Source organism: Canis lupus, chromosome 24, assembly GCF_003254725.2.
Source record: "Canis lupus dingo isolate Sandy chromosome 24, ASM325472v2, whole genome shotgun sequence".
NCBI classification, from domain to species: Eukaryota; Metazoa; Chordata; class Mammalia; order Carnivora; family Canidae; genus Canis; species Canis lupus.
Window position 1 is genome coordinate 18,242,816 of NC_064266.1, and position 13,064 is coordinate 18,255,879.

The following is a 13,064-nucleotide window of genomic DNA, read 5'->3' on the forward strand; positions in this document are numbered from 1 at the left end:
ATATTTCTCAGCATTTAAAGTTTCCAAATTAAAAAATAAATAAAGTTCCCAAATTAATGATGGAATTACTTTAAATAACTTTCACATCTCAAAAAGTAGACCAGATACATCTAGTAGTAGTAACAATGACATTATTGATCTGTATGTGTAATATTGAAGTTGATTATAAACCTCTCAATACCACGGATTTACATTTGCTAATTCACCAGCTCTGTTTTGAAATAAACCCTCTTCCTGAGGGTACTGGAGCCTCAGGGTGATTATCTCAGGTGGCTGAGGATGTATATATGTCAGGTGGCTGAGGGATGTATATATGATGGATGGTGATTCAGAAGCAGGGACCCAGGACTTTACATTGACTGTGACCCTGAGTCCTTTAGTAGTGTGGCCCCTTTTTCATGGTTAGCATCCCCCCACCCCCTACCCCCTACCCCCCACCGTCACCATAAGAAACACTTGACTGTTTCCAACTCATTGGGTTAATTCTGGTTTTGGAGCTCCCAATATACAAAATGCTCATTTGCTTGTTCTAGGTGCCTGTCTTTATGGGCCAGCTCAACAGGCCTGGTTTGATACCACTTGCTCCCAGTAGAGTCCAGCCCAGTTCAGTTTTGTTCTATCACAACCTCTTTCTTTCTTTCTTTCTTTCTTTCTTTCTTTTTCTTTCTTTCTTTCTTTCTTTCTTTCTTTCTTTCTTTCTTTCTTTCTTTCTTTCTTTCTTTCTCTTTCTTTCTTTCTTTCTCTTTCTTTCTTTCTTTCTCTTTCTTTCTTTCTTTTTCTTTCTTTCTTTCTTTCTTTCTTTTCTTTCTTTCTTTCTTTCTTTCTTTCTTTCTTTCTTTCTTTCTTTCTCTTTCTTTCTTTCTTTCTTTTTCTTTCTTTCTTTCTTTCTTTTTCTTTCTTTCTTCTTTCTCTTTTTCTTTTCTTTTTTCTTTCTTTCTTTCTTTCTTTCTTTCTTTCTTTCTTTCTTTCTTTCTTTCTTTCTTAATTTTTCTCTTTTCTTTCTAAGATTTTATTTATTTGAGACAGTGAACTCAAGCACAAGCGGGAAGGAGGGACAGAGAGAGAGGGAAAAGCAGACTCCTGCTGAGCAGGGAACTTGATGTGGGGCTCACTCCCAGGACTCTGAGATCAAGACCTGAGCCATAGGCAGATGCTTAACTGACTGAGCCAGCCAGGCACCCTACAACTTCTCTTTTTTATGGACCTTCAAGGCCTAATACTGATTACCCATGGTTAGGAAGCCACAGAATACAACTTGTCATTTCAAAAGTGGTTATAAGATTGGCCATGAGTTGAAAAATTATAAAAACTGAGTACATGGAAGTTATCCTCCTTTATTTTTATATTGAAAGTTTCTCATAGGGATGCCTGGGTGGCTCACTGGTTGAGCGTCTGCCTTCAGCTGTGGGCGTGATCTTGGAGTCCTGGGATCGAGTCCCACGTCGGGCTCCCTGCGTGGAGGATCCTGCTTCTCCCTCTGCCTGTGTCTCTGACTCTCTCTCCCTCTGTTTCTCATGAATAAGTAAATAAAATCTTTAGGGATCCCTGGGTGGCGCAGCGGTTTAGCGCCTGTCTTTGGCCCAGGGCGCAATCCTGGAGACGCGGGATCGAATCCCACGTCGGGCTCCCGGTACGTGGAGCCTGCTTCTCCCTCTGCCTATGTCTCTGTCTCTCTCTCTCTCTCTGTGACTATCATAAATAAATAAAAATTAAAAAAAAAACATTTAAAAAAAAATAAAAATAAAAAAAAAATAAAATCTTTAAAAAAAAAAAAGTTTCTCATAACTAAAAGCTTAAACACAGTGAGGGGGCCTGGCTGGCTCAGTTTGGAGTGTGTGACTCTCAGTCTTGGGGTTGTGAGTTTGAGCCCCATGTTGAGTATAGAGATTACTTAAAAATATTTTTTTTTTTCAGTTTGAAAGTAGCCATTTAGGGATCCCTGGGTGGCGCAGCAGTTTGGCGCTTACCTTCGGCCCAGGGCGTGATCCTGGAGACCCAGGATCGAATCCCACGTCAGGCTCCCGGTGCATGGAGCCTGCTTCTCTCTCTGCCTGTGTCTCTGCCTCTCTCTCTCTCTCATGAATAAATAAAATCTTAAAAAAAAAAAAAGAATGAAAGTAGCCATTTATTAATTGACCAGATTACAAAAATAAAAGCAGTAGATGCTTTACTTCATCCTTCTAATAAGCTTATTGATCTGGTCTTCCCTGTTGCCAGCATTTCTACCTTCTAAAAAATGAGTGGTCCTTTTCTTCATTCCCATTCATGGAGAAGACAATTTGTAGGCCCTAAAAATTAAATAAATAAATAAATAAATAAATAAATAAGGGTCTCTGGGTGATGCAGTTGGTTGAACATCTGACTCTTGATTTCAGCTCAGGTCATGATCTCAGGGTCATGAGATTGAGCCCCTTGTTGGGCCCTGCACTTGGCATGGGGTCTGCTTGAGATTATCTCTCCCTCTCCCTCTTCCCCTCCCACTCTCTCTCTCTCTCAAATTTTTTAAAAGTAAATAAACAAAAAATAAAGTAAATAAACACAGTGAGTCCTAGATGGCCTCATGATCCTGATTCTAGGTAAGCTTCAGAAAAGAGGCTAAAAAAGCTGGGCCTGTAAAGCCACTAGTAGCCCCTCCCCATTAACCTGGCAATTGAGTGACCCCCAGGCTACACATTGGCACCAGCGTAGGATGCATGTTGGATCTTTGTTAACAAATTATTCAACACATTCAAAGTGGGTTTAAAAAAGCAAAACTAGGGGATCCCTGGGTGGCTCAGCGGTTCAGCGCCTGCCTTTGGCCCAGGGCATGATCCTGGAGTCTCGGGATCAAGTCCCATGTCAGGCTTCTGGTATGGAGCCTGCTTCTCCCTCTGCCTGCATCTCTGTCTCTGTCTCTGTCTCTCTCTATCATGAATAAATAAAAAATCTTAAAAAAAAAAAAAAAGCAAAACTAACAATCTGTAAGTTGAGTATGAGGCAGGATGCTAAACATGACCCCATCCACAGGTGGGGAATGGGGCAGTGGTACTAATCTGATAGAGAAACCAGCCAGGGGCAGCCCCGGTGGCGCAGCGGTTTAGTGCCGCCTGCAGCCTGGGGTGTGATCCTGGAGACCTGGGATCAAGTCCCATGTTGGGCTTCCTGCATGGAGCCTGCTTCTCCCTCTGCCTGTGTCTCTGCCTGTGTCTCTGCCTCTCTCTCGCTCTCTCTGAATAAATAAATAAATCTTTAAAAAAAAAAAAAAAAGAGGGATCCCTGGGTGGCGCAGTGGTTTGGCGCCTGCCTTTGGCCCAGGGCGCGATCCTGGTAGACCCGGGATCGAATCCCACATCAGGCTCCCGGTGCAGGGAGCCTGCTTCTCCCTCTGCCTGTGTCTCTGCGCCTCTCTCTCTCTCTGTGACTATCATAAATAAATTAAAATTAAAAAAAAAATTAAAAAAAAAAATTAAAAAGAAAAGAAACCAGCCAGCCAGCAAGTGCACTGCCAAACTGATATATGAAAGGGACCAGTGGCTTACAAGGAGAGGCCTTCTGGGCTGAGGGGAGGACAGGTATGAGAATGTAAAGGCTTAGGATTCACTGAGGGGACAGGAAGTGTTGGCTGGAGGAACAGGAAAGCCTGGGGCAAAGAAGAGAGAAGGTGGAAAGGAAGAGATTGCTGAGCCCAGAAATACGGGTTGTATTTGGTGAAGGGGGGGTGGGTGTTTAGTGTTTTGAATCAATAATTCATTTCTTAACCCTTCTTTGCAATCATCCTACAAATCATCATTATACCATCAGCCCCCTCCCTACACCTTCATTATAACATCAGAGCATACCACATCAAGCCTTCATGAGTGCTTGCCCCAGACATCTCCAGTCCCAAGCCCCAGCCCCAAGATTGGAAATGACTATTCCACTAAGGCGGTGTTTTTGACAGTATCTCTTAGTAAGAAATCCATTTTTCATTGAAGACTTGGTCCATGTCTGTATACCCATGCATAGAGAGAACTGAAGCTGTGGTTGATGCATGTTGATGTTTGCTTCTCTATTTTGTACCACTACTGATAGTGACTCCATTGATTTCATAAACCACTAACAGAACTCAGCCAACAGTTTGAATAATAGGGATCTAAGGAGCCTGTTCCTTTTACATTGAGGACAGGAACAAGGGTCAATATCTGGGCGCAGAGTTGTGTGTCATATATAACTTGCTAGTCACACAGCTGTACCAAAAGCAATTTAGACTACAGTGGTGACACTGAAAAATACTGTTACTTGGTTTACCCTGATACCATAATTTTTGGCTTATTATATGTTATTTGATTACTCATTGTGGCAAAATGCATAAGGCAAACCTTAGAAGAGAACCTATCAAATACCAATACTGTAACATTAAACTTGTTTAAATATAACCTTTTGGACATAACCTGCTAGACTTACTAGCTGTTTTTAATTAATTCATTTTAACTTTTTTTTTTTTAACATTTTATCTATTTATTCATGAGAGACACAGTGAGAGAGAGAGGGGCAGAGACATAGGCAGAGGGAGAAGCAGGCTCCATGCAGGAAGGCCAATGTGGGACTGTATCCTGGGACTCCAGGATCACACCCTGAGTCAAAGGCAGATAGATGCTCAACCACTGAACCACCCAGGCGTCCCTCATTTTAACTTTCTTGACTTACATTCCTAATGTCACATCTGTAATAATTGTAATACAAAAACTACAACTAGTAATGCTCCAACTGTATTGTAACTGAGTAACAGATTTATTTCCTTTGTTTCTTTTCTCTTTTTGACCATTTCTCATCAGTGAGGTAAGTCAGGCCATTTTGCTGTTGAGCTCAACCCTACAGTTTACAGAACAGTGTAGCTGGGTGGACGCAGGCTTGATGTCTACTTTGGCAGCTGTCTTTATGTATTTTGTAGCTTGTGCATATTGCCTCATATCAAAATAGACCATAGTAACAAATATGAATAGATGAGAAATTATTGAACATATAATCCATCATTGCTGGATTGTAGTAACTCGAGAGGAAAAGTTGACGAGTGGTAAGGGAAGGACGCATGGGAAATTTGGTAGGAAGTTTATTACTTACCCCAAAGGCAGGTAATAAAAGTTTCACCTAGCTGTTTCATTTTGTCTACGATAATATCATCTGAAACATAAAAAAAGTTTACAAAGAAGGCTTTCTGCTAAACAAATGTACTCCAGCTTTTACAAAAATTAAATCTGGGAACATTCTTCGAGTCTGCATTCTCCATAAAATTAATTAACGATTTGGGTATAACCATAATTCCATGATGCAATAATCATTACTATTCTGCTTAGGACATTAGGAAGAACAACGTGCTGCACAAATAGATGTGGGTTCATAAAACTCACTTAAGATAGTGGTAGGGTGAAAAAAAAAAAGATAGTGGTAGGGTGGTGGCTTATATTCTTTTATACTTTATTTCTAAATGTCTTGCAATAAGGTTTATACTATATAGATACAAAGAAGTTTCTTTGTTAGTATTATATAAACAAAGCATCAATTATGTGAAAACAAAAGAAAAGTGTTAGAGACCCTTGAGAATATAAAAGCAAAAACCATGTTCTATTGGGAAAAATGTACAATTAGTAGAGAAGAGTGGTTAAAAGGAGAATATAGTCTAATAAGTTTTTAATATTTTTGTCTTTAACTTTTATTTTTCAAGGGTCCCATGAGTGTGTGTATAAACATCAGCTCATCAATTTATAAAACCGAGTGTAAAAGACCCCAGCAGACTTGAATCATAAATGTTTCAGTTACAGTTTTAGATTGGTCTGGATAACTCCTAGGACCTTTACTAGTCATGCCCAGGAATTTTGGGCCTAATTCCAGAGGTTTTTATTTCTTCATAAAGCAAGCACAACTGTAAAAAGCTTTAGTACAAACATCCAAACTTAAGCATGGATTACAGTGCCTTGTCTGCCCCCACCCAACCCCCCACCACGCCCCTGTTTGGCATTTGGAGGTCACTGCCCAGTCATCCCAGAGAAGCCCCATGTCCCAGTCTGGATAACTTGGTGGGTAGGACCTTAAAGGATCATAATAGTCTGTTAATTGGTAGGTTTTCTTTTGCATCTTTTCAATATCAGCAGGGCTGGGTATGTATTGAATGGCTTGTTGGACATTTGTATTCTGTGAATGATTTATTTCTCTTTTACCCATTTGTCAGTAGACCCAAGGGTTTTTGCAATTTCATTCATCATTCAACAAATGAATGTTGAGTGTCTATTATGCTTTTGCATTCGTTTTCTAGTACTGCTGTAACAAATTACCCACAAACTTAGTGGCATAAAACAGCACAAATTTATCTCTTGGTTCTGTACAAGTCCAACATGGGTCTTACTGGGCTGAAATCAACATAGAACTGTTTCTTTCTGAAGGCTCTACTCCATCTTCAAACCACATCCCTTGGCTTGTGGTCCTTTTCCTTCATTTGTAAAGCTAGCTAGCTACCTTGCATCTGTAACTGTTCTTCTGTAGTTACATGTCCCTCACCCCGACTTCTGCCTTCCTCATCCACTTTTCTAAAAAATATTTATTTATTCATGAGAGACACAGAGAGAGAGAGAGAGAGGCAGAGACACAGGCAGAGGGAGAAGCAGGCTCCATGCAGGGAGCCCGATGTGGGACTCAATCCCGAAACTCCAGAATCACATGGTGGGCTGAAGGCAGGTGCTAAACTGCTGAGCCACCCAGGCATCCCCCTCATCCACTTTTAAGGATCCTATAATTACATTGGGCCCACCTAGATAATCCAGGATAATCTCTTTTTTTAATAAAGATTTTTATTTTTAAGTAATCTCTACACCCAACATGGGGCTCAAACTTACAACCGCAAGATCAGGATCACACGCTGTACTAACTGAGCCAGCCATGCACTCCTAATCTCCCTATTTTAAGGTTAGCTGATTAGAAACCTTAATTCTATCTACAAACTTAATTCTCCTTTGCCAGGTAACCTAGCATGTTTACAGGTTCAGGGGATTAGGACTTGGATATCTTTGGGGGTTCATTAATTCTGCTTACCAGAGTATTAAGATGGGATATGGAATTTTTTTTAAAGATTTATTTGAGAGGACACCTGGATGGCTCAGCAGTTGAGTGTCTGCCTTTGGCTCAGGGTGTGATCCTGGAGTCCCGGGATCGAGTCCCACACTGGGCTCCCTGCATGGGGCCTGCTTCTCTATCTGCCTATGTCTCTGCCTCTTTCTCAGTGTCTCTCATGAATAAATAAATAAAATCTTTAAAAATAATAAAATAAAAAGATTTATTTGAGAGAGAGCTTGTAAGTTTGAGGGCAGAGGGAGAGGGAGAGAATCTCAGCAGACTCCCCACTGCATGCTGAGCCGGACTTGGAGCTCCATCGCACAACCCTGAGACATGACCTGAGCCCAAATCAAAAGTCAGATGCCTAACCTACTGAGCCACCCAGGCACCCCGGGATATGGAATTTTAAAGTATCCTGTCTACATAGACACAAGTTAGTGAGGAGGACATGATTAATCAATCACCATTTTCTTCTTTTATATTATTTTTCAGATTTTCATATTAAGATTATTCTACCTTTATAAAATAAATTAGGGAGCTTTTCATCTTTTCCTGTGATTTAGAATGATTTCTTCATAGATTGGGTAGAACTCAGCTGTAAAACAGTCTAGGGAGAATGCCATTTAAAAGGGTAAACCGGGGATCCCTGGGTGGCTCAGCAGTTTAGCGCCTGCCTTTGGCCCAGGGCGTGATCCTGGAGTCCCGGGATCGCGTTCCGCATCAGGCTCCCGGCATGGAGCCCGCTTCTCCCTCTGCCTGTGTCTCTGCCGATCTCTCTCTCTATGTCTCTCATGAATAAATAAATAAAATCTTTAAAAGAAAAATAAAATAAAAGGGTAAACCTGGGACGCCTGGGTGGCTCAGTGGTTTAGCGCCTGCCTTCGGCCCAGGGCGTGATCCTGGAGTCCCAGGATCAATACCTGCATCGGGCTTCCTGTGTGGAGCCTGCTTCTCCTTCTGCCTGTGTCTCTGCTTGTCTCTCTGTGTCTCTCAGGAATAAATAATAAAAATCTTTTTTAAAAAATAAAAATAAAAGGGTAAACCTTAGGCACCTGGGTGGCTCAGTGATTGAGCATCTGCCTTTGGCTCAGGTCCTGATCCTGGGGTTCTGGGATTGAGTCCCACATCAGGCTCCTGGCGGGGATCCTGCTTCTCCCTCTGCCTGTATCTCTGCCTCTCTGTGTCTCTCATGAATAAATAAAATCTTAAAAAAATAATAATAAAAGGGCAAACCTTAACAATGTTAATTCCTTTTGTAGTTATTGATCTTGCTAAAACCTAATTAAATCACGTTTAAGTACCTTTTTCTACTGGAAGCTTTAGTTGTACAAAAACAAGGAAATAGAGATCCCTGGGTGGCTCAGCGGTTTAGTGCCTGCCTTTGGCCCAGGGCGGGATCCTGGAGAACCAGGATCAGGTCCCACGTCGGGCTCCTAGCATGGAGCCTGCTTCTCCCTCTGCCTGTGTCTCTGCCTCTCTCTCTCTCTCTCTCTCTCTCTCTGTGTCTATCATGAATAAATAAATAAGATCTTTAAAAAAAACAACAACAACAAGGAAATACTGACTAGGAGCTCATTTCATTATAGATAACATGATTGCATCCAGGAAACCTCCACATTTACACTTGGCTTCCTCCCCCATCTCCAAGTCTTTGACTTGAATGTTACTTCCTTACAGAGGCCTTCCACCTCATTCAGAATTGGATCCCCCAACAATCTCCACTTCTTTTAGTATTTGCCACTTTCTAATCCACTATATATTTTACTGTCTCCTCCCACTAGAATGCAAACTCCCACTGGGCAGGGGTTTTTGAGCAGATATTTAATATATTAATAGCTTGCTCTTTCTACATTTTCAGAGCTTATTCACCTGTTTATTCTTCCAGGCAAACTGCATTATCTCTTCATTTTTTTTTTTTTTTTTTTTTTTTTTTTTTTACAAAGTAATACATGCTTGTTGTAAAAAAAACGCAAACAGGGGGATCCCTGGGTGGCTCAGCAGTTTGGTGCCTGCCTTTGGCCCAGGGCGCGATTCTGGAGTCCCGGGATCGAGTCCCATGTCAGGCTCCCGGCATGGAGCCTGCTTCTCCCTCCTCCTGTGTCTCTGCCTCTCTCTCTCTCTGTCTATGTCTATCATAAATAAATAAATAAATAAATAAATAAATAAATAAATAAATAAATAACTCTAAGAAAAAAAAAACGCAAACATTACAGAACTGCCTAGAATCTTCCACCCTCCTTCCTGCAATCCCACCATCTCAAAGTAGCCACTATTAATAGTTTGATGTTCATTTTTCACTTTTCTATGCATATACATATTCTTACTAAAATAATAGAAGATGGGGGGATCCCTGGGTGGCGCAGCGGTTTGGTGCCTGCCTTTGGCCCAGGGCACAATCCTGGAGACCCGGGATCAAGTCCCGCATCGAGCTCCCAGTGCATGGAGCCTGCTTCTCCCTCTGCCTGTGTCTCTGCCTCTCTCTCTCTCTCTGTGTGACTATCATAAATAAATAAAAATTAAAAAAAAAAAAAAAGAAGAAGATGGGGCGCCTGGCTGGCTCAGTCAGAACATGTGACTTGGATCTCAGGGTTGCAAGTTTGAGCCCCACATTGGGTGTAAAGATTACATAAATAAATAAATAAATAAATAAATAAATAAATAAATAAATAAATAAATTTTTAAAGATTATATTTATTTATTCATGAGAGACACAGAGAGAGAGAGAGAGGCAGAGGGAAAAGCAGACTCCATGCAGGGAACCTGACATGGGACTCGATCCTGAGACTCCAGGATCACTCCCTGAGCTGAAGGCAGAAGCTTAACCACTGTGCCATCCAGGCGTCCCATAAAATAAATATTTTTAAAAATATTTTATTTTTTTATTTGAGAGCGAGACAGAAAGCAAGTCGGGATTGGCAGAGGGAAAGGGACAAGCAAGACTGTGCTGAGCACTGAGCCCAACATGGGGCTTAATCTTACAACCTTGAGATCCTGAGCTGAGCTGAAATCAAGAGGCAGATCCTTAACCAACTGAGCCACCCAAGTGCCCCTAAATAAATAAATATTTTAAAAATAAGTAAAATAATAGAGTTTGCATACGTATGATTCTGCTCCTTGGTTTTTCACTTAATGTAGTCATCTTTCTATGTCAATACATAGACACCTTTGCCATTATTTTACATTGCTATTGTTACATTGCACTGGATGCACGGATTAATTTACTCAATATTCCATTAATAGATTGATGTATTTAGGTTTAAATTTTTCTATTACAGTCAGCATGGCAGTCAGCATGGCATATTATGGCAGTGACTTACCTTTGAACATCTGTCATATTACTCATGATGACATTTCTTCCCAGAATGGAATTGCAAAGTCTGGGGATATACACATTTCACATTTTTACATATTGTCCTCCCGAAAGGTTGTACTGATTTATACTCTCAAAAATACTGTGAGTTCCTTTTGCCCTACAGCTTCACCAACATGTGATATCACTTTTTAAGTTGTCAGTCTGATAGACTCTTCCCCCTACTCCCATTTTATTGAAATGATAGATTTGTTTTAATGGCCTTCTCTTTCTCATTGGTGAGGAAGAGTTTCCCACTCTAGGGTTATGGGAAGGGCCAAACACAGCACCTGACCCTGGACAGGTGAGACTGACAGTTTATTAGTCACATATTTTCATAGCTCTGGGAAGGAGGACCCCACAAGCCACCTGGGACCGTCCAGGTGTTGCACTCAGAAATGTAGTGAACAACCAGAAGCTGTGGAGGACAGGCTTTATAGCAGCAAGAGAGTGAGGTGTGCCTGCTATTCCTGCAGGAAATGTGATTGGCTTGTTTGAATGATTCTGAAGGCTGGCAGAGAACTGAAACCTGCTCTGAGATAAGCAGAAACTGCACCTGGTTGATTTGATAAGGAGGATTATTTGGCTAGGGCAATGTTCAGTTAAGCTATTTGAGGCACTCCAGATTTTACCAGATGTCAAGGCCAAAATATTGAATCTTCATTTCAGCAGTTCCTGGTTCATTATGAGGGTTCTTTTTGGGCACTGATTTTTTAGTGACTTTTTGGCAAAAAAATATTGTTAATATTATACTTAAATTCAATTTTGCCATATATTATGACGATTTTTTTTTCTCATTTAACAAAATCATGGACTAATTTCACATACAATAAAACTTTACTTCCTTGAGTTGTATGTAGTAATTTTATCCCCTGAATTGATAAGTATGATTGGTTTGCAGTTTTCTTTTTTTATGCTATCTTTATTAGGAATTGGCATAAGGAGAATTGTAGCTTCATAAAGTGAAATAGCTTTCTAATTTTTCTGGGCTATAATACCGATTTGCAGAGTAAGGATTATCTGTTCACTGAAAGTTTGAGAGAATTCTCCCATTAAACCATCTGAGCCCAGAGCCTTTCTTGAATATATTTCTTAGATAATGTTTTCAACGTCGTTCTTACTTTTTAAATTTTATTTCCCAGAAAATGGTCCACTTTATCAGGGCTTTCATATGCATTAGAACAGAGTCAGCTATGGTATTCCCTTATTTTCCTATTCTCAAAATGTTAAACCACATCCTCTATGAAATAGGAATAGAAAACTAAAAAGAGATTAAGTGAAACCAAGACAGAGGTGGAGTGGAAATTGGCTAAAATCAAAGGAAGATAAAACAAGCAGAATTAAATATCTTATTGGAGAAAACAAAGAGTACCCTTGACTCTGAAGAAAATTAAATCTGTGATGTTGGAGAAAAACATAAGATACTCTCCCAAGATGCAGAGAAAAAGGAGGAAGAGATTTCAATGACAACATTGATCTAATGTGATAATTTTAGGGGAGAAAAAAACACCAAATCAACCCTGTTCACAGAATGGACAGGAACATATTAGAATTTGTTAGAAACTTTCGTAAGCTGAAAAGACCACTCAAGAATTCTGTAAACTATCAAGCCACAAAGACGTATTAGTATGTAAAGACAGTAAAAAGGCATTCTTACTAGGGCAAAGGCCTAGGAAAAAAACATTCAGGAGCCCTCCCTGAAATCACCAGTAAAATGAGAGATGGGTCCGAATGAGAAAAAAATGAGAGCATAGAAAACTGGCAGTGACATTGATACCAATTAAAGAGTTGGCAAAAGCCAAAGATAATGATTGAAAAACAGGATTTTGTGGCTTGAAAAAAAGTGTAAACAAAACTGGGTCTATCATCCTATAAAAATAGGTGTGAGGGCAGCAGGCCTAGAGATAGAAAAGCACATTAAAATTTTCGTTACAGGGATCCCTGGGTGGCTCAGCGGTTTAGCACCTGTCTTTGGCCGAGGGCGTGATCCTGGGACCCCGGGATCGGGTCCCCTGTCGGGCTCCTGGCATGGAGCCTGTCTCTCCCTCTGCCAGTGCCTTTGCCTCTCTCTCTCTATGTCTATCACAAATAAATAAAATATCTTAAAAAAAAATTTCGTTACATAAAATGGAATATAAAAATGAATGAGTTGTCATTTACTTTAATGATTTGTGAAATAAAAATTATTTTTACTTTATAAACTCAAAAGCAACCGCCAGGCTTTCTATCTTGCAGACTACTATAGAAGATAAAAGCAAATATGGAAAAAATCCAGAAAACAGCAAGAAATATATACTATAAAATAGGACGACTGATGACCAAACAAATTAGCAATGACCAAATTATAGCAATGATACAATGGGTTAAATCCCAGCTGGAGTGGAGGCGCAGAAGTTTTTAGGACTGACCCTTTGTGCCTCCAGCTTTTTTTAACGCTGAACCCTAGGCCTGGTTTGCTTCCCCGCAATATTCGTGGTATTCTAGGCTAAGACCTCCAGCCCGAGCCGGCTTCCTCCCGGCAGTCCTCCCGGGCCAACCGGGGCGGAATGAGCATTGACGGTACAGAATGAAGAACGCGCGTGCAAAACTGGTGCTCTGGGTGAGGGACGAAGTCCTCACCTCACCTCCTCTCACCCTCGGTTGCAGCGTGGGA